This window comes from Nerophis ophidion, linkage group LG27 (assembly GCF_033978795.1).
Source record: "Nerophis ophidion isolate RoL-2023_Sa linkage group LG27, RoL_Noph_v1.0, whole genome shotgun sequence".
Lineage (NCBI taxonomy): Eukaryota > Metazoa > Chordata > Actinopteri > Syngnathiformes > Syngnathidae > Nerophis > Nerophis ophidion.
In genome coordinates this window covers 23,263,352-23,281,275 of record NC_084637.1, presented here as the reverse complement: position 1 = coordinate 23,281,275, position 17,924 = coordinate 23,263,352, and the positions used below count along the sequence as shown (strand labels likewise).

The 17,924-nt window shown below is 37.9% G+C and overlaps 21 non-coding genes and 1 pseudogene across 21 annotated transcripts; 17 read left to right on the top strand and 5 right to left on the bottom strand.

The window, feature by feature from the left end:
• The window catches only part of LOC133544461 (suppressor of tumorigenicity 14 protein homolog), a 480,364-nt pseudogene that overhangs the window by 262,645 nt on the left and 199,795 nt on the right, over positions 1-17,924 (bottom strand).
• trnas-cga (transfer RNA serine (anticodon CGA)) lies at positions 374-455 on the top strand. The gene has a single exon. It is a non-coding gene; the product is annotated as a tRNA-Ser (tRNA).
• Positions 1,031-1,112, top strand: trnaf-aaa (transfer RNA phenylalanine (anticodon AAA)). The gene has a single exon. It is a non-coding gene; the product is annotated as a tRNA-Phe (tRNA).
• Positions 1,606-1,687, bottom strand: trnal-cag (transfer RNA leucine (anticodon CAG)). The gene has a single exon. It is a non-coding gene; the product is annotated as a tRNA-Leu (tRNA).
• trnas-cga (transfer RNA serine (anticodon CGA)) lies at positions 2,495-2,576 on the top strand. The gene has a single exon. It is a non-coding gene; the product is annotated as a tRNA-Ser (tRNA).
• trnaf-aaa (transfer RNA phenylalanine (anticodon AAA)) lies at positions 3,152-3,233 on the top strand. Its single transcript has one exon. It is a non-coding gene; the product is annotated as a tRNA-Phe (tRNA).
• On the top strand, positions 3,971-4,052 carry trnas-uga (transfer RNA serine (anticodon UGA)). The gene has a single exon. It is a non-coding gene; the product is annotated as a tRNA-Ser (tRNA).
• trnas-uga (transfer RNA serine (anticodon UGA)) lies at positions 4,732-4,813 on the top strand. The gene has a single exon. It is a non-coding gene; the product is annotated as a tRNA-Ser (tRNA).
• trnal-cag (transfer RNA leucine (anticodon CAG)) lies at positions 5,296-5,377 on the bottom strand. The gene has a single exon. It is a non-coding gene; the product is annotated as a tRNA-Leu (tRNA).
• On the top strand, positions 6,449-6,530 carry trnas-cga (transfer RNA serine (anticodon CGA)). Its single transcript has one exon. It is a non-coding gene; the product is annotated as a tRNA-Ser (tRNA).
• On the top strand, positions 7,101-7,182 carry trnas-aga (transfer RNA serine (anticodon AGA)). Its single transcript has one exon. It is a non-coding gene; the product is annotated as a tRNA-Ser (tRNA).
• On the top strand, positions 7,881-7,962 carry trnas-uga (transfer RNA serine (anticodon UGA)). The gene has a single exon. It is a non-coding gene; the product is annotated as a tRNA-Ser (tRNA).
• trnas-uga (transfer RNA serine (anticodon UGA)) lies at positions 8,424-8,505 on the bottom strand. The gene has a single exon. It is a non-coding gene; the product is annotated as a tRNA-Ser (tRNA).
• Positions 9,286-9,367, top strand: trnas-uga (transfer RNA serine (anticodon UGA)). The gene has a single exon. It is a non-coding gene; the product is annotated as a tRNA-Ser (tRNA).
• trnas-aga (transfer RNA serine (anticodon AGA)) lies at positions 9,516-9,597 on the top strand. The gene has a single exon. It is a non-coding gene; the product is annotated as a tRNA-Ser (tRNA).
• On the top strand, positions 10,336-10,417 carry trnas-uga (transfer RNA serine (anticodon UGA)). The gene has a single exon. It is a non-coding gene; the product is annotated as a tRNA-Ser (tRNA).
• trnas-uga (transfer RNA serine (anticodon UGA)) lies at positions 11,073-11,154 on the top strand. The gene has a single exon. It is a non-coding gene; the product is annotated as a tRNA-Ser (tRNA).
• trnal-cag (transfer RNA leucine (anticodon CAG)) lies at positions 11,653-11,734 on the bottom strand. Its single transcript has one exon. It is a non-coding gene; the product is annotated as a tRNA-Leu (tRNA).
• Positions 12,544-12,625, top strand: trnas-uga (transfer RNA serine (anticodon UGA)). The gene has a single exon. It is a non-coding gene; the product is annotated as a tRNA-Ser (tRNA).
• On the top strand, positions 13,201-13,282 carry trnas-aga (transfer RNA serine (anticodon AGA)). Its single transcript has one exon. It is a non-coding gene; the product is annotated as a tRNA-Ser (tRNA).
• Positions 14,027-14,108, top strand: trnas-uga (transfer RNA serine (anticodon UGA)). The gene has a single exon. It is a non-coding gene; the product is annotated as a tRNA-Ser (tRNA).
• On the top strand, positions 16,713-16,794 carry trnas-uga (transfer RNA serine (anticodon UGA)). The gene has a single exon. It is a non-coding gene; the product is annotated as a tRNA-Ser (tRNA).

The following is a 17,924-nucleotide window of genomic DNA, read 5'->3' as shown; positions in this document are numbered from 1 at the left end:
GAAAACAACTTATGGACCTAAAATTTGTACCAAAAATATTTCAGTTATTTGATGAAATATGGAGTTAAAATAAGGTTATTTGGTTAAGACAATGCATGATATGCTGCTTTTTGTCTTTTTTCCATACAAATGCATATTCTAAAGAAGAAGATTTGAGCAACTGCACAAATAACAGACATTACAAAGTAAGTGAGGGAACATTTAAGAGATTTCTATTTTTCTTGCCATACACAGAACATGAAGCAGCATATCATGTATTGTCCTGACCAAAGCATCTTATTGTAATTCCATCTATCATCGAATAACTACAATATTTTTAGCGCAAACTTCAGGTGAAATGTTTTTCATCCCTTAATATCATTAGAGTCTTACAGCTGTGATGGCCGAGAGGTTAAGGCGTTGGACTCGAAATCCAATGGGATCTTCCCGCGCAGGTTCGAACCCTGCTCACAGCGACAATGCTTTAGTGTTCCTTTTTTCATATCTTTTCTTAAGATATGGGGCCCTATCTAAGCTGCATTTGGGCGGTAGGCGGGGTACACCCTGGACAAGTCACCACCTCATGGCAGGGCCAACACAGATAGACAGACAACATTCACACTCACATTCCAGGACTGCTCAGGACCTGCGTATTGTGAGGCGAATGCACTAACCCCTCTACCACCGTGATGCCCACATCATGCATTGTCTTGACCAAAAAATCGTATAAATTTCTGTACAAATTTCAGACCCAATGTTGTATTTTCTCTTATTTCAGTCGTCAATGTCCAATGAAAAGTGAATTTTGCACCAGACGTGTGTAGTTATCTGATGAAATATTGAATTACAGTAAGATTATTTGGTCATGACAATGCATGACATGCTGCATTATGTCCTCTTTTATCCAAATTGATATTCTACAGGAAAATAATATTGATCTCGAGTTACGGTTATTTGATTAAATATTGTATTACAATAAGATTGTAGCAGCATGCAGCATATCATGCACTGCCTTGTATGTCACTTCTGGAGTGTAGAAAGCTGAAACAGGGCTTTGATGGCCGAGAGGTTAAGGTGTTAGACTAAAAATCTAATGGGATCTTCCCGCGCAGGTTCAAATCCTGCTCACAGCGTTAACGTTCAAAACTTGCTTATAAACCTCTTGACCAAAATATCTTAATTCTATTAGTTTACAACTAACTGCACTTTTTAGGTCAAACAATTCACCCCCCCTTCCTTAATCTTCTTCCAAATGGCAGCATATCATGCACTGTCTTGACCAAAATATTGTACTATCTTTCATCAAATAACTGCAATGTTTTCAGCTCAAAAGGGTCTACAAATGTAGGCAAAGTATAATGCAGCATATTATTTATCGTCTTGACCAAAACATGTCATTATTTTTGTACAAATTTCAGGTCCAATGTTTATTTTTTTCTTATTTCAGTTGTCATTGTCCAATGACTACTAAATTTTGCCCCAAACGTGTGTAATCTGATGAAATATTGAAATACAATAAGATTATTTGGTCACGACAATGCATGACATGCTACATTATGTCCTGTTTTATCCAAATGGATATTCTACAGACAAAAATTGAATACCTGCAAAGGTAACAAACTACAACACTGTGAGCAGGGTTCTAACCTAAGCGAGAAAAACCCATTGGATTCTGAGTCCAACGCCTTAACCTCTCGGCCATCACAGCTTCTGTTCTACAATCCTGAAATCATGTAGACAGTGCATGATATGCTGCATGCTATTATTTGGAAGGGAATACAAAAAAACACTACACCAGAAATTTGGAATAACAATATTGCAGTTATTTGATGAAAGATTGAATTACAATAATAATATTTGGTCAAGACAATGCATGATATGCTACTTTATGCCCCGTAGATGGAACAAAAATGTAAAATAGACAAGGCACCTGAATTTGGCCAAAATTTGCAGTGACATTGTGGTCAAGACAGTACATGATATGCTGCACGCACTTTCAATGAACTGAGCACATTTAACATGAAATTGTCAAAACTTTGGTTGACTCGTCTCTTTTTTTAACCAAATGTACACATTCCAAAAATGCTGTACAGGCCGGTGCATGATATGCTGCATGCTGCTATTTGGAAGGAAAGTAAAGGGGAAAACAACTTATGGACCTAAAATTTGTACCAAAAATATTTCAGTTATTTGATGAAATATGGAGTTAAAATAAGGTTTTTTGGTTAAGACAATGCATGATATGCTGCTTTTTGTCTTTTTTCCATACAAATGCATATTCTAAAGAAGAAGATTTGAGCAACTGCACAAATAACAGACATTACAAAGTAAGTAAGGGAACATTTAAGAGATTTCTATTTTTCTTGCCATACACAGAACATGAAGCAGCATATCATGTATTGTCTTGACCAAAGCATCTTATTGTAATTCCATCTATCATCGAATAACTACAATATTTTTAGCGCAAACTTCAGGTGAAATGTTTTTCATCCCTTAATATCATTAGAGTCTTACAGCTGTGATGGCCGAGAGGTTAAGGCGTTGGACTCGAAATCCAATGGGATCTTCCCGCGCAGGTTCGAACCCTGCTCACAGCGACAATGCTTTAGTGTTCCTTTTTTCATATCTTTTCTTAAGATATGGGGCCCTATCTAAGCTGCATTTGGGCGGTAGGCGGGGTACACCCTGGACAAGTCACCACCTCATGGCAGGGCCAACACAGATAGACAGACAACATTCACACTCACATTCCAGGACTGCTCAGGACCTGCGTATTGTGAGGCGAATGCACTAACCCCTCTTCCACCGTGATGCCCACATCATGCATTGTCTTGACCAAAAAATCGTATCAATTTTTGTACAAATTTCAGACCCAATGTTGTATTTTCTCTTATTTCAGTCGTCAATGTCCAATGAAAAGTGAATTTTGCACCAGACGTGTGTAGTTATCTGATGAAATATTGAATTACAGTAAGATTATTTGGTCATGACAATGCATGACATGCTGCATTATGTCCGCTTTTATCCAAATTGATATTCTACAGGAAAATAATATTGATCTCGAGTTACGGTTATTTGATTAAATATTGTATTACAATAAGATTGTAGCAGCATGCAGCATATCATGCACTGCCTTGTATGTCACTTCTCGAGTGTAGAAAGCTGAAACAGGGCTTTGATGGCCGAGAGGTTAAGGTGTTGGACTAAAAATCTAATGGGATCTTCCCGCGCAGGTTCAAATTCTGCTCACAGCGTTAATGTTCAAAACTTGCTTATAAACCTCTTGACCAAAATATCTTAATTCTATTAGTTTAACAACTAACTGCACTTTTTAGGTCAAACAATTCACCCCCCCTTCCTTAATCTTCTTCCAAATGGCAGCATATCATGCACTGTCTTGACCAAAATATTGTACTATCTTTCATCAAATAACTGCAATGTTTTCAGCTCAAAAGGGTCTACAAATGTAGGCAAATTTCAGGTTTAATGTCCGATTTTCCTTCTTACCTTTCTGATTACGCAGCATTACATGCATCGTCTTGACTCACAGATGTTATTATAACTCCAGCAAAAGCAGCTGGGATGGTGGAGATGTTAAGGTATCGGACTGGGAATCCGATGTTTCTATGTCTGATAACCACATTCTTACTTTGCAGATTTCAGGTCAAATGTCCTCCTCAGGTAATTGAAGCAGAACTGCATGCAGCATATCATGCACTGTCTTGACCAAACAATGTTACTAAAATCCCGGTAAGCTTTCATCCATTGTCTGTAAAATTTGGAAAAATGTATTGTCTGATGTCTATTTTTCTCCCCAGCTATCTAGCATTAAGTGGCATACCATGCATTGTCTTGACCAAAATATGTTATTGTAATTCAATCTTTTACTAAATTGCAATATTTTTTTCTTTATTCTGAATGGTTTTTTTCTCTTATTTTCCTTCCATATAGCAACATGCAGCGTATCATACACTGTCTTGTTTGTCAAAGAGCTGTGATGGCCGAGAGGTTAAGGCGTTGGACTTGAAATCCATTGGGATCTTCCCGCGCAGGTTCAAACCCTGCTCACAGCGACAATACTTTACTTCTTTAGTGTGCCGTTTCTCAAATCTTCTCCTCAGAACTACGTGCAGCATACCATGCACTGTCAAGACCAAGTAGTGTTAGTGAAATTCACGCTACTCCAACTTTCATGCATCGTCCGCAAACTTAAGCAGATCTCTTTTTAATTTTTTTTTTTTTCATCGACAGTGTATAAAGCAGCATACCATGCACTGTCTTGACCAAATAATTCTATTTTAACTCAGTCTTTGATCAAATAACTGCAATATTTTTGGTACAAGTTTCAGGTCCAATGTGCTCACTTAATTGAAGCAAAACTGTGTGCAGCATATCATGCAGTGTCTTGACCAATAAATCACACTGAAATTCCAGTCACTCCAGCTTTCATCCACTGTCTGCAAAAGTTGGCAACATTCAGGTGTGATGTCCATGTTAGCTTTTATTTTTTCTATCTACAGAGCATTAAGCAGCATATCATGCATTGTCTTGAACAAATAACCCTGTAATTCAATCTTTCATCAAATGACTGCAATATTTTTGGTGCAAATTTCAGGTCAAATGTTTTATTTTCATTTCAATTCACTTCACTTTATTTCACTTAATTTCACCTTCAAATAGCAACATGCAGCATATCATGCACTAGCTTGTACGTCATTGAAGGAATTTAGAACTATTTTCACTTCGGAAACGGCTGTGATGGCCGAGAGGTTAAGGCGTTGGACTTGAAATCCAATGGGATCTTCCCGCGCAGGTTCGAATCCTGCTCACAGCGGTCTTTTATAATCTATGACCAACTTCTTACTCGTACATTTGCTCAAGGTTTCATGTCAAATATTCTCCTAAGTTAATTGAATCAGAATAGCGTGCAGAATATCATGTACTGTCTTGACCAAATAATGCTACTAATTCATCCATTATCTGCAAACGTTGGCAAATTACATATCCAATGTCTTATTTTTTTTTTTTTTCATCTACAAAGTATAATGCAGCATATTATGCATCGTCTTGACCAAAACATCTCATTATTTTTGTACAAATTTCAGGTCCAATGTTTTTTTTTTTCTTATTTCAGTTGTCATTGTCCAATGACAACTAAATTTTGCCCCAAACGTGTGTAGTTATCTGATGAAATATTGAATTACAATAAGATTATTTGGTCACGACAATGCATGACATGCTGCATTATGTCCTGTTTTATCCAAATGGATATTCTACAGACAAAAATTGAGTACCTGCACAGGTAACAAACTACAACTCTGTGAGCAGGGTTCTAACCTGTGCGAGAAAAACCCTTTGGATTCTGAGTCCAACGCCTTAACCTCTCGGCTATCACAGCTTCTGTTCTACTATACCGAAACCATGTAAATAAATAAACGGGTTGTACTTGTATAGCGCTTTTCTACCTTCAAGGTACTCAAAGCGCTTTGACATTACTTCCACATTTACCCATTCACACACTGATGGAGGGAGCTGCCATGCAAGGCGCTAACCAGCACCCATCAGGAGCAAAGTGAAGTGTCTTGCTCATGGACACAACAGACATGTTGAGGTTGGTACTAGGTGGGGATTGAACCAGGGACCCTCGGGTTGCGCAGAGCCACTCTATCACTGCGCCACGCCATCTCGTAGACAGTGCATGATATGCTGCATGCTATTATTTGGAAGGGAATACAAAAAAAAACTACACCTGAAATCTGCAATAACAATATTGCAGTTATTTGATGAAAGATTGAATTACAATAATAATATTTGGTCAAGACAATGCATGATATGCTGCTTTATGCCCTGTAGATGGAACAAAAAAGGTAAAATAGACAAGGCACCTGAATTTGGCCAAAATCTGCAGTAACATTGCGGTCAAGACAGTACATGATATGCTGCACGCACTTTCAATGAACTGAGCACATTTAACATGAAATTTTCAAAACTTTGGTTGACTCGTCTCTTTTTTTATCCAAATGTACACATTCCAAAAATGGCGTACAGGCTGGTGCATGATATGCTGCATGCTGCTATTTGGAAGGAAAGTAAAGGGGAAACAACTTATGGACTTAAAATTTGTACCAAAAATATTTCAGTTATTTGATGAAATATGGAGTTAAAATAAGGTTATTTGGTTAAGACAATGCATGATATGCTGCTTTTTGTCTTTTTTCCATACAAATGTATATTCTAAAGAAGAAGATTTGAGCAACTGCACAAATAACAGACATTACAAAGTAAGTAAGGGAACATTTAAGAGATTTCTATTTTTCTTGCCATACACAGAACATGAAGCAGCATATCATGTATTGTCTTGACCAAAGCATCTTATTGTAATTCCATCTATCATCGAATAACTACAATATTTTTAGCGCAAACTTCAGGTGAAATGTTTTTCATCCCTTAATATCATTAGAGTCTTACAGCTGTGATGGCCGAGAGGTTAAGGCGTTGGACTCGAAATCCAATGGGATCTTCCCGCGCAGGTTCGAACCCTACTCACAGCGACAATACTTCAGTGTCCCTTTTTTCATATCTTTTCTTATGATAGGGGGGGCCTATCTCAGCTGCATTCGGGCGGTAGGCGGGGTACACCCTGGACAAGTCACCACCTCATCACAGGGCCAACAGAGATAGACAGACAACATTCACACTCACATTCCAGGACTGCTCAGGACCTTCGTGTTGTGAGGCGAATGCACTAACCCCTCTACCACCGTGATGCCCACATCATGCATTGTCTTGACCAAAAAATCGTATCAATTTTTGTACAAATTTCAAACCCAATAATGTATTTTCTCTTATTTCAGTCGTCAATGTCCAATGAAAAGTGAATTTTGCACCAGACGTGTGTAGTTATCTGATGAAATATTGAATTACAGTAAGATTATTTGGTCATGCCAATGCATGACATGCTGCATTATGTCCTCTTTTATCCAAATTGATATTCCACAGAAAAATAATATTGAGTTACAGTTATTTGATGAAATATTGTATTACAATAAGATTGTAGCAGCATGCAGCATATCATGCACTGCCTTGTATGTCACTTCTGGAGTGTAGAAAGCTGAAATAAGGCTGTAATGGCCGAGAGGTTAAGGCGTTGGACTAGAAATCCAATGGGATCTTCCCGCGCAGGTTCAAGTCCTGCTCGCAGCATTAATGTTCAGATCTTACTTATGAAGCTTGCATAGTCTTGACCAAAATATGTTAATTCAATTAATTTAACAACTAACTGCACTTTTTAGGTCAAACAATTCACGCTCCCTTTCTTGACCAAAATATTGTACTATCTTTATTCAAATAAAATAAGGTTTTCGGCTCAAAAGGGTCTACAAATGATGGCAAATTTCAGGTTTAATGTCCAATTTTCCTTCTTACCTTTCTGATTACGCAGCATTACATGCATCGTCTTGACTAACAGATGTTATTATAACTCCAGCAAAAGCCGCTGCGATGGTGGAGATGTTAAGGTATCGGACTGGGAATCCAATGTTTCTATGTCTAATGACCACATTCTCACTATGCAGATTTCAGGTCAAATGTCTTCCTCAGGTAATTGAAGTGGAACTGCATGCAGCATATCATGCACTGTCTTAACCAAACAATGTTACTAAAATTTCAGTAAGCTTTCATCCATTGTCTGTAAAATTTGGAAAAATGTACTGTCTGAAGACCATTTTTCTCCCCAGCTACCTAGCATAAAGCAGCATACCATGCATTGTCTTGACCAAAATATGTTATTGTAATTCAATCTTTTACTAAAATGCAATATTTGTTTCTTTATTCTGAATGTTTTTTTTTCACTTACCTTCCTTCCATATAGCAACATGCAGCACTGTCTTGGTAGTCAAAGAACTGTGATGGCCGAGCGGTTAAGACGTTGGACTTGAAATCCAATGGGATCTTCCCGCGCAGGTTCGATCCCTGCTCACAGCGTCAGAGTCTATTTTATGACCAATTTCTTACTCGTACATTTGCTCAAGGTTTCATGTAAAATATTCTCCTCAGTTAATTGAATCAGAACTGTGTGGAGCATATCATGCACTGTCTTGACCAAATACTAATTTCTGTAACTTCACCTCATATCCATTATCTGGAAAATTTGGCATATCATGTCCAATGTCTATTTCATTTCTTTATCGACAGTGTAAAGCAGCATATCATGCATTGTCTAATTAATTGTCGTACAAATTTCAAATCCAGTGTTGTATTTTTTCTTTTTCAGTTGTCAATTTCCAATGACAACTGTATTTTGCACCAAACATGTGTAGTTATCTGATGAAATATTAAATAACAGTAAGATTGTTTGGTCATGACATGTTGCATTATGCCATTTATTTAATCCAAATAGATACTCTACAGAAATGATGAGCAATTTGACAGGTAACAAACTACTACGCTGTGAGCAGGATTCAAACCTGCGCGGGACAATTCCAATGGATTTCAAGCCCAACGCCTTAACCTCTCGGCCATCACAGCTACTGCTCTACAATACCGAAACCATGTAGACAGTGCATGATATGCAAGGGAATACAAAAAAACACTACACCTGAAATTTGGAATAACAATATTGCAATTATTTGATGAAAGATTGAATTACAATAATAATATTTGGTCAAGACAATGCATGATATGCTGCTTTATGCCCCGTAGATGGAACAAAAAAGTTAAAATAGACATGGCACCTGAATTTGGCCAAAAGTTGCTGTAACATTGTGGTCAAGACAGTACATGATATGCTGCACGCACTTTCAATGAACTGAGCACATTTAACCTGATATTTGCAAAATTTCGATGGACTTGTCCTTTTTTTATTCAAATGTACACATTCCAAAAAGGGCGTGCAGGCTGGTGCATGATATGCTGCATGCTGCTATTTGGAAGGAAAGTAAAGGGGAAAACAACTTATGGACCTGAAATTTGTACCAAAAATATTTCAGTTATTTGATGAAATATGGAGTTAAAATAAGGTTTTTTGGTTAAGACAATGCATGATATGCTGCTGTTTGTCTTTTTTCCATACAAATGTATATTCTAAAGAAGAAGATTTGAGCAACTGCACAAATAACAGACATTACAAAGTAAGTAAGGGAACATTTTAAGAGATTTCTATTTTTCTTGCCATACACAGAACATGAAGCAGCATATCATGTATTGTCTTGACCAAAGCATCTTATTGTAATTCCATCTATCATCGAATAACTACAATATTTTTAGCGCAAACTTCAGGTGAAATGTTTTTGATTCTTTTATATCACAGCTGTGATGGCCGAGAGGTTAAGGCGTTGGACTTGAAATCCAATGGGATCTTCCCGCGCAGGTTCGAACCCTGCTCACAGCGACAATACTTTCGTGTGCCTTTTTTCATATCTTTTCTTGAGATAGGGGGGCCCTACAATCTTATTGTATTACAATAAGATTGTAGCAGCATGCAGCATATCATGCACTGCCTTGTATGTCACTTCTGGAGTGTAGAAAGCTGAAACAAGGCTGTGATGGCCGAGAGGTTAAGGTGTTGGACTAGAAATCTAATAGGATCTTCCCTCGCAGGTTCAAATCCTGCTCACAGCGTTAATGTTCAAAACTTGCTTATAAACCTCTTGACCAAAATATCTTAATTCTATTAGTTTAACAACTAACTGCACTTTTTAGGTCAAACAATTCAGCCCCCCTTCCTTAATCTTCTTCCAAATGGCAGCGTATCATGCACTGTCTTGACCAAAATATTGTACTATCTTTCATCAAATAACTGCAATGTTTTCAGCTCAAAAGGGTCTACAAATGTAGGCAAATTTCAGGTTTAATGTCCGATTTTCCTTCTTGCCTTTCTGATTACGCAGCTTTACATGCATCGTCTTGACTCACAGATGTTATTATAACTCCAGCAAAAGCAGCTGCGATGGCGGAGATGTTAAGGTATCGGACTGGGAATCCAATGTTTCTATGTCTAATGACCACATTCTCACTATGCAGATTTCAGGTCAAATGTCTTCCTCAGGTAATTGAAGCAGAACTGCATGCAGCATATCATGCACTGTCTTGACCAAACAATGTTACTAAAATCCCAGTAAGCTTTCATCCATTGTCTGTAAAATTTGGAAAAATGTATTGTCTGATGTCTATTTTTCTCCCCAGCTATCTAGCATAAAGCAGCACACCATGCATTGTCTTGACCAAAATATGTTATTGTAATTCAATCTTTTACTAAATTGCAATATTTTTTTCTTTATTCTGAATGTTTTGTTTTCTCTTGCTTTCCTTCCAAATAGCAACATGCAGCATATCATACACTGTCTTGCTAGTCAAAAAGCTGTGATGGCCGAGCGGTTAAGGCGTTGGACTTGAAATCCACTGGGATCTTCCCGCGCAGGTTCAAACCCTGCTCACAGCGACAATACTTTAATTCTTTAGTGTGCCGTTTCTCAAATCTTCTCCTCAGAACTGCGTGCAGCATACCATGCACTGTCATGACCAAGTAGTGTTAGTGAAATTCACGCTACTCCAACTTTCATCCATCGTCTGAAAATTTCATTTTTTTCCATCGACCATGCATAAAGCAGCATACCATGCACTGTCTTGACCAAATAATTCTATTTTAACTCAGTCTTTATCAAATAACTGCAATATTTTTGGTACACGTTTCAGGTCCAATGTGCTCACTTAATTGAAGCAAAACTGTGTGCAGCATATCATGCAGTGTCTTGACCAATAAATCACACTGAAATTCCAGTCACTTCAGCTTTCATCCACTGTCTGCAAAAGTTGGCAACATTCAGGTGGGATGTCCATGTTATCTTTTTTTTTTGTTTCCATCTACAGAGCATTAAGCAGCATATCATGCATTGTCTTGAACAAATAACCTTGTAATTCAATCTTTCATCAAATGACTGCAATATTTTTGGTGCAAATTTCAGGTTAAAGGTTTTATTTTCATTTCACTTCACTTTACTTCACTTCATTTCACCTTCAAATAGCAACATGCAGCATATCATGCACTAGCTTGTACGTCATTGAAGCAATTTAGAACTATTTCCACCTCAGAAACGGCTGTGATGGCCGAGAGGCGAAGGCGTTGGACTTGAAATCCAATGGGATCTTCCTGCGCAGGTTCGAATCCTGCTCACTGCGGTCTTTTATAATTTATGACCAACTTCTTACTCGTACATTTGCTCAAGGTTTCATGTCAAATATTCTCCTCAGTTAATTGAATCAGAATAGCGTGCAGCATATCAAGTACTGTCTTGACCAAATAATGCTACTAATTACAGTCACTTCACCCTTCATTCATTATCTGCAAACGTTGGCAAATTACATGTCTAATGTCTTATTTTATTTTATTTTTTCGTCTACAAAGTATAATGCAGCATATTATTTATCGTCTTGACCAAAACATCTAATTATTTTTGTACAAATTTCAGGTCCAATGTTTATTTTTTTCTTATTTCAGTTGTCATTGTCCAATGACAACTAAATTTTGCCCCAAACGTGTGTAATCTGATGAAATATTGAATTACAATAAGATTATTTGGTCACGACAATGCATGACATGCTGCATTATGTCCTGTTTTATCCAAATGGATATTCTACAGACAAACATTGAGTACCTGCACAGGTAACAAACTACAACACTGTGAGCAGGGTTCTAACCTAAGCGAGAAAAACCCATTGGATTCTGAGTCCAACGCCTTAACCTCTCGGCCATCACAGCTTCTGTTCTACAATACTGAAACCATGTAGACAGTGCATGATATGCTGCATGCTATTATTTGGAAGGGAATACAAAAAAACACTACACCTGAAATTTGGAATAACAATATTGCAGTTATTTGATGAAAGATTGAATTACAATAATAATATTTGGTGAAGCCAATTTATGATATGCTGCTTTATGCCCCGTAGATGGAACAAAAAAGGTAAAATAGACAAGGCACCTGAATTTGGCCAAAATTTGCAGTAACATTGTGGTCAAGACAGTACATGATATGCTGCACGCACTTTCAATGAACTGAGCACATTTAACATGAAATTGTCAAAACTTTGGTTGACTCGTCTCTTTTTTTAACCAAATGTACACATTCCAAAAATGCTGTACAGGCCGGTGCATGATATGCTGCATGCTGCTATTTGGAAGGAAAGTATAGGGGAAAACAACTTATGGACCTGAAATTTGTACCAAAAATATTTCAGTTATTTGATGAAATATGGAGTTAAAATAAGGTTATTTGGTTAAGACAATGCATGATATGCTGCTTTTTGTCTTTTTTCCATACAAATGCATATTCTAAAGAAGAAGATTTGAGCAACTGCACAAATAACAGACATTACAAAGTAAGTAAGGGAAAATTTTAAGAGATTTCTATTTTTCTTGCCATACACAGAACATGAAGCAGCATATCATGTATTGTCTTGACCAAAGCATCTTATTGTAATTCCATCTATCATCGAATAACTACAATATTTTTAGCGCAAAAATCAGGTGAACTGTTTTTCATCCCTTAATATCATTAGAGTCTTACAGCTGTGATGGCCGAGAGGTTAAGGCGTTGGACTTGAAATCCAATGGGATCTTCCCGCGCAGGTTCGAACCCTGCTCGCAGCGACGATACCTTAGTGTTCCTTTTTTCATATCTTTGAGATGGGGGGGGGGGCTATCTCAGCTGCATTCTGGCGGTAGGCGGGGTACACCCTGGACAAGTCACCATATAATCGCAGCGCCAACACAGGTAGACAGACAACATTCACACTCACATTCCAGGACTGCTCAGGGCCTTCGTGTTGTGAGACAAATGCACTAACCCCTCTTCTACCGTGATGCCCACATCATGCATTGTCTTGACCAAAACATCGTATCAATTATTGTACAAATTTCAGCCCCAATGTTGTATTTTCTCTTATTTCAGTTGTCAATGTCCAATGAAAACTGAATTTTGCACCAGACGTGTGTAGTTATCTGATGAAATATTGAATTACAGTAAGATTATTTGGTCATGACAATGCATGACATGCTGCATTATGTCCTCTTTTATCCAAATTGATATTCTACAGAAAAATAATACTGATCTCAAGTTACAGTTATTTGATGAAACTATTGTATTACAATAAGATTGTAGCAGCATGCAGCATATCATGCACTGCCTTGTATGTCACTTCTGGAGTGTAGAAAGCTGAAAAAAGGCTGTGATGGCCGAGAGGTTAAGGTGTTGGACTAGAAATCCAATGGGATCTTCCCGCGTAGGTTCAAATCATGCTCGCCGCGTTAATGTTCAAAACTTTCTTATAAAGCTTAGATAGTCTTGACCAAAATATCTAAATTCAATTAATTTAACAACTAACTGCACTTTTTAGGTCAAACAATTCACCCCCCCTTCCTTAATCTTCTTCCAAATGGCAGCATATCATGCACTGTCTTGACCAAAATATTGTACTATCTTTCATCAAATAACTGCAATGTTTTCAGCTCAAAAGGGTCTACAAATGTAGGCAAATTTCAGGTTTAATGTCCGATTTTCCTTCTTACCTTTCTGATTACGCAGCATTACATGCATCGTCTTGACTTACGGATGTTATTATAACTCCAGCAAAAGCAGCTGCGATGGCGGAGATGTTAAGGTGTCGGACTGGGAAGCCAATGTTTCTATGTCTAATGACCACATTCTCACTATCCATATTTCAGGTCAAATGTCCTCCTCAGGTAATTGAAGCGGAACTGCGTGCAGCATATCATGCACTGTCTTGACCAAACAATGTTACTAAAATCCCAGTCAGCTTTCATCCATTGTCTGTAAAATTTGTAAAAATAAATTGTCTGAAGACTATTTTTTTTCCCAGCTACCTAGCATAAAGCAGCATTGTCTTGACCAAAATATGTTATTGTTATTCAATCTTTTACTAAATAACTGCGATATTTTTGTACATTTTTATTTTATTTTAAATATTTTTTTTCTCTTACTTTCCTACCAAATAGCACATGCAGCTCATATAATGTCTTGGCAGTTAAAGAGCTGTGATGGCCGAGAGGTTAAGGCGTTGGGCTTGAAATCCAATGGGATCTTCCCGCGCAGGTTTGATCCCTGCTCACTGCGTATATTTTAGGACAAATCTCTTACTGGTAAATTTGCTCAAGGTTTCATGTCAAATATTCTCCTCAGTTAATTGAATCAGAACTGTGTGCTGTCCTTCATTTACTTCCAAATAGCAGCATGCTGCATATCATGCACTGTCTTGTATATCACTTCAGTAAAAATACCATGGAAGGTTGTGATGGCCGCGTGGTTAAGGCGTTGGATATGATATCCAGTATGATCTTACCGCGCAAGAGTCGAATCCTGCTCACAGCGTCAATGTTGACCTCTTACTCAAATTCAGTTTGTTGAATCACACTGCTTACAGCATATCATGCACTGTCTTGACCAAAAAAAAATCTTTCTGAAATTCCTAAAACTCCAACTTTTTTTCAATCGTCAAAATTATTTTTGGTGCAAATTTCTGGTATTGTTTTTTTCCCCCTTCATTTCACCTTCAAATAACAACATGCACCATGTCATGCACTTGCTTTTACATCAGTGTAGAAAAGTAAGAAAAGAGCTATGATGGCCGAGAGGTTTAGGCGTTGGACTAGAAATCCAATATGATCTTCCCGGACAGGTTCAAACCCTGCTCACAGTGATAATATTTACTTCTTAAGTGTGCCATTTCCCAAATATCCTCCTGCGAACTGTGTGCAGCATACCATGCACCGTCATGACCAAGCAACTCCAACCTTCATCCACTGTCTGCAGACTTTGGGAAATGTCTTCTTATTTTCTTTTTTTCCATCCGCAGTGCATAAAGCAGCATACCATGCACTGTCTTGACCAAATAATGTTACTGAAATTCCAGCAACTCCAGCTTTCATCTGCAAACATTGGCAATTCAATGTCCAATGACTACTGAATTTTGCACCATGAGATCGCAGTTATTTGATGAAATATTGTATTGTGATAAGATTATTTGTTTAAGACAATGCATGATATGCAGCTTTTTGTCCTTTTTTAATCTAGATGTATATTCTAGGTAAGGATATAAAGATAAAACCCTAACTTTTTGGCCGTCACAAACTCTTCTGGAAACTGTTCTACTTTCCGGAAATGACGCAGAAGACAGTGCATGATATGCTAATGTGAACATGGTCCCAACCTGTGCATGAGGGTCCCAATGGATTTGGAGTTTAAAGGCTTAGCCTCTCAGCCGAACATAAACTGACTTTCCAGAAATGTCGTACAAGGCAGCGCATGATATGCAGCATGCTGTTATTTAGAAGAAAAATTAAATAAAAATAAACATTGGACCTGAAACTTGCACCAAAAAATTGCAATTATTTAATGAACTATTAGATCACAATTAGGTTTTTTTGGTCAAGACAATGCATGATTTGCTGATTTATGTTCTTTTTTAGATTACAGCAAATTTCAGGTGAAATCTTTTTCTTCCACAAATTTATTTTAACAAAAGCGGCACACAGCATATCATGCACTCTCATACAGCTGTGATGGCTGAGAGGTTAAGACCTTGGGTTTGAAGTCTAATGGGATCTTTCCCGCGTAGGTTCGAATCCTTCTCACAGCGTCGATGTTTACCTCCTCCTTGTGCCAATACTAAAATTCAGTTTGCTGAAACAGTATTGTGTGCAGCATATCATGCACTGTCTCCCACAATATTGAGTTCGAGTCACAGTTGTTTGATGAAATATTTTACTGTAATAAGATTGCAGCAGCATACAGCATATCATGCACTGTCTTGTATCTCACTTCTGGAATGTAGAAAGCTGAAACAAGGCTGTGATGGACTAGAAAGCCAATGGGGTCTTCCTGCTTACGTTCGAACCCTGCTCACAGCGTCTATGTTCCCTTCTTACTCAAATTCAGTTTGCTGAATCACACTGCTCGTTTATGTTCAATTCTTACTTACAAAGCAGCATTCCATGCATTGTCTTGATCAAAATATCTTAATTCTATTAGTTTAACAACTAACTGCACTTTTTAGGTCAAACAATTCACTCCCACCCTTCCTGAATGTTCTTCCAAATGGCAGCATATGGCACTGTCTTGACCAAAATATTGTACTATCATCAAATAACTGCAAAGTTTTCGGCTCAAAAGGGTCTACAAACGTAGGCAAATTTCAGGTTTAATGTCCGACTTTCCTTCTTACCTTTCTGATTACGCAGCATTACATGCATCGTCTTGACTCGAAGATGTTATTATAACTCCAGCAAAATCAGCTGCGATGGCGGAGATGTTACGGTATCGGACTGGGAAGCCAATGTTTCCATGTCTAATGACCACGTTCTTACTTTGCAGATTTCAGGTCAAATGTCCTTCTCAGATAATTGAATCGGAACTACATGCAGCATATCATGCACTATCTTGAGCAAACAATGTTACTAAAATTTCAGTCAGCTTTCATCCATTGTCTGTAAAATTTGTAAAATAATTTGTCTGAAGACTATTTTTCTCCCCAGCTACCTAGCATAAAGCAGCATACCATGCATTGTCTTGACCAAAATATGTTATTGTTATTCAATCTTTTACCAAATAACTGAAATATTTTTGTACATTTTTTATTTATTCTGAATGTTTTTTTCTCTCTGACTTTCCTTCCAAATAGCAACATGCAGCGTATCATACACTGTCTCGTGAGTTAAAAGAGCTGTGATGGCCGAGCGGTTAAGGCGTTGGACTTGAAATCCAATGGGATCTTCCCGCGCAGGTTCGATCCCTGCTCACAGCGTTGTGGTCCATTTTTGACCAATTTCTTACCCGTACATTTGCTCAATGTTTCATGTCAAATATTCTCCTCAGTTAAATAAATCAGAATTGCGTGCTGTCTTTCATTTCCTTCCAAATAGCAGCATGCTGCATATCATGCACTGTCGTGTAAATCACTTCTGTATCAATATTAAGGAAGCTTGTGATCCAGTGGGATCTTCCCGCGCAGGTTCGAACCCTGCTCACAGCGACGATATTTTCTTCTTAAGTGTGCCATTCCTCAAATATTCTCCTGAGAACTGTGTGCAGCATACCATGCATCGTCATGACCAAGTAATGTTACTGAAATTCCAGCAACTCCAACCTTCATCCACTGTCTGCAAACTTTGGGAAATGTCTTCTTATTCTCTTTCTTTTCCATCCGCAGTGCATAAAGCAGCATACCATGCACTGTCTTGACCAAATAATGTTACTGAAATTCCAGCAACTCCAGCTTTCATCTGCAAACATTGGCAATTCAATGTCTAATGACTACTAAATTTTGCACCAAAAGATCGCAGTTTTTTGATGAAATATTGTATTATAATAAGATTGCAGCAGCATACAGCATATCATGCACTGTCTTGTATGTCCACTTCTGGAATGTAAAAATCTCAAACAAGGCTGTGATAGACTAGAAAGTCAATGGGATCTTCCCGCGCAAGTTCAAACCCTGCTCACAGCGTCAACGTTTACCTCTTACTTGTGCCAATCCTCAAATTCAGTTTGCTGAAACAGGATTGTGTGCAGCATATCATGCACTGTCTCGCACAATATTGGGTTCAGGTCACAGTTATTTGATGAAATATTTTATCATAATTAGATTGCAGCAGCATACAGCATATCATGCACTGTCTTGTATGTCACTTCTGGAATGTAGAAAGCTGAAACAAGGCTGTGATGGACCAGAAAGTCAATGGGATCTTCCCGCGTACGTTTGAACCCTGCTCACAGCGTCTATGTTGACCTTTTATTCAAATTCAGTTTGCTGAATCACACTGCTCGTTAATGTTCAATTCTTACTTTCAAAGCAGCATACCATGCATTGTCTTGATCAAAATACCTCAATTCAACAATGCACCCTAACCCCTTCCTGAATGTTCTTCCAAATGG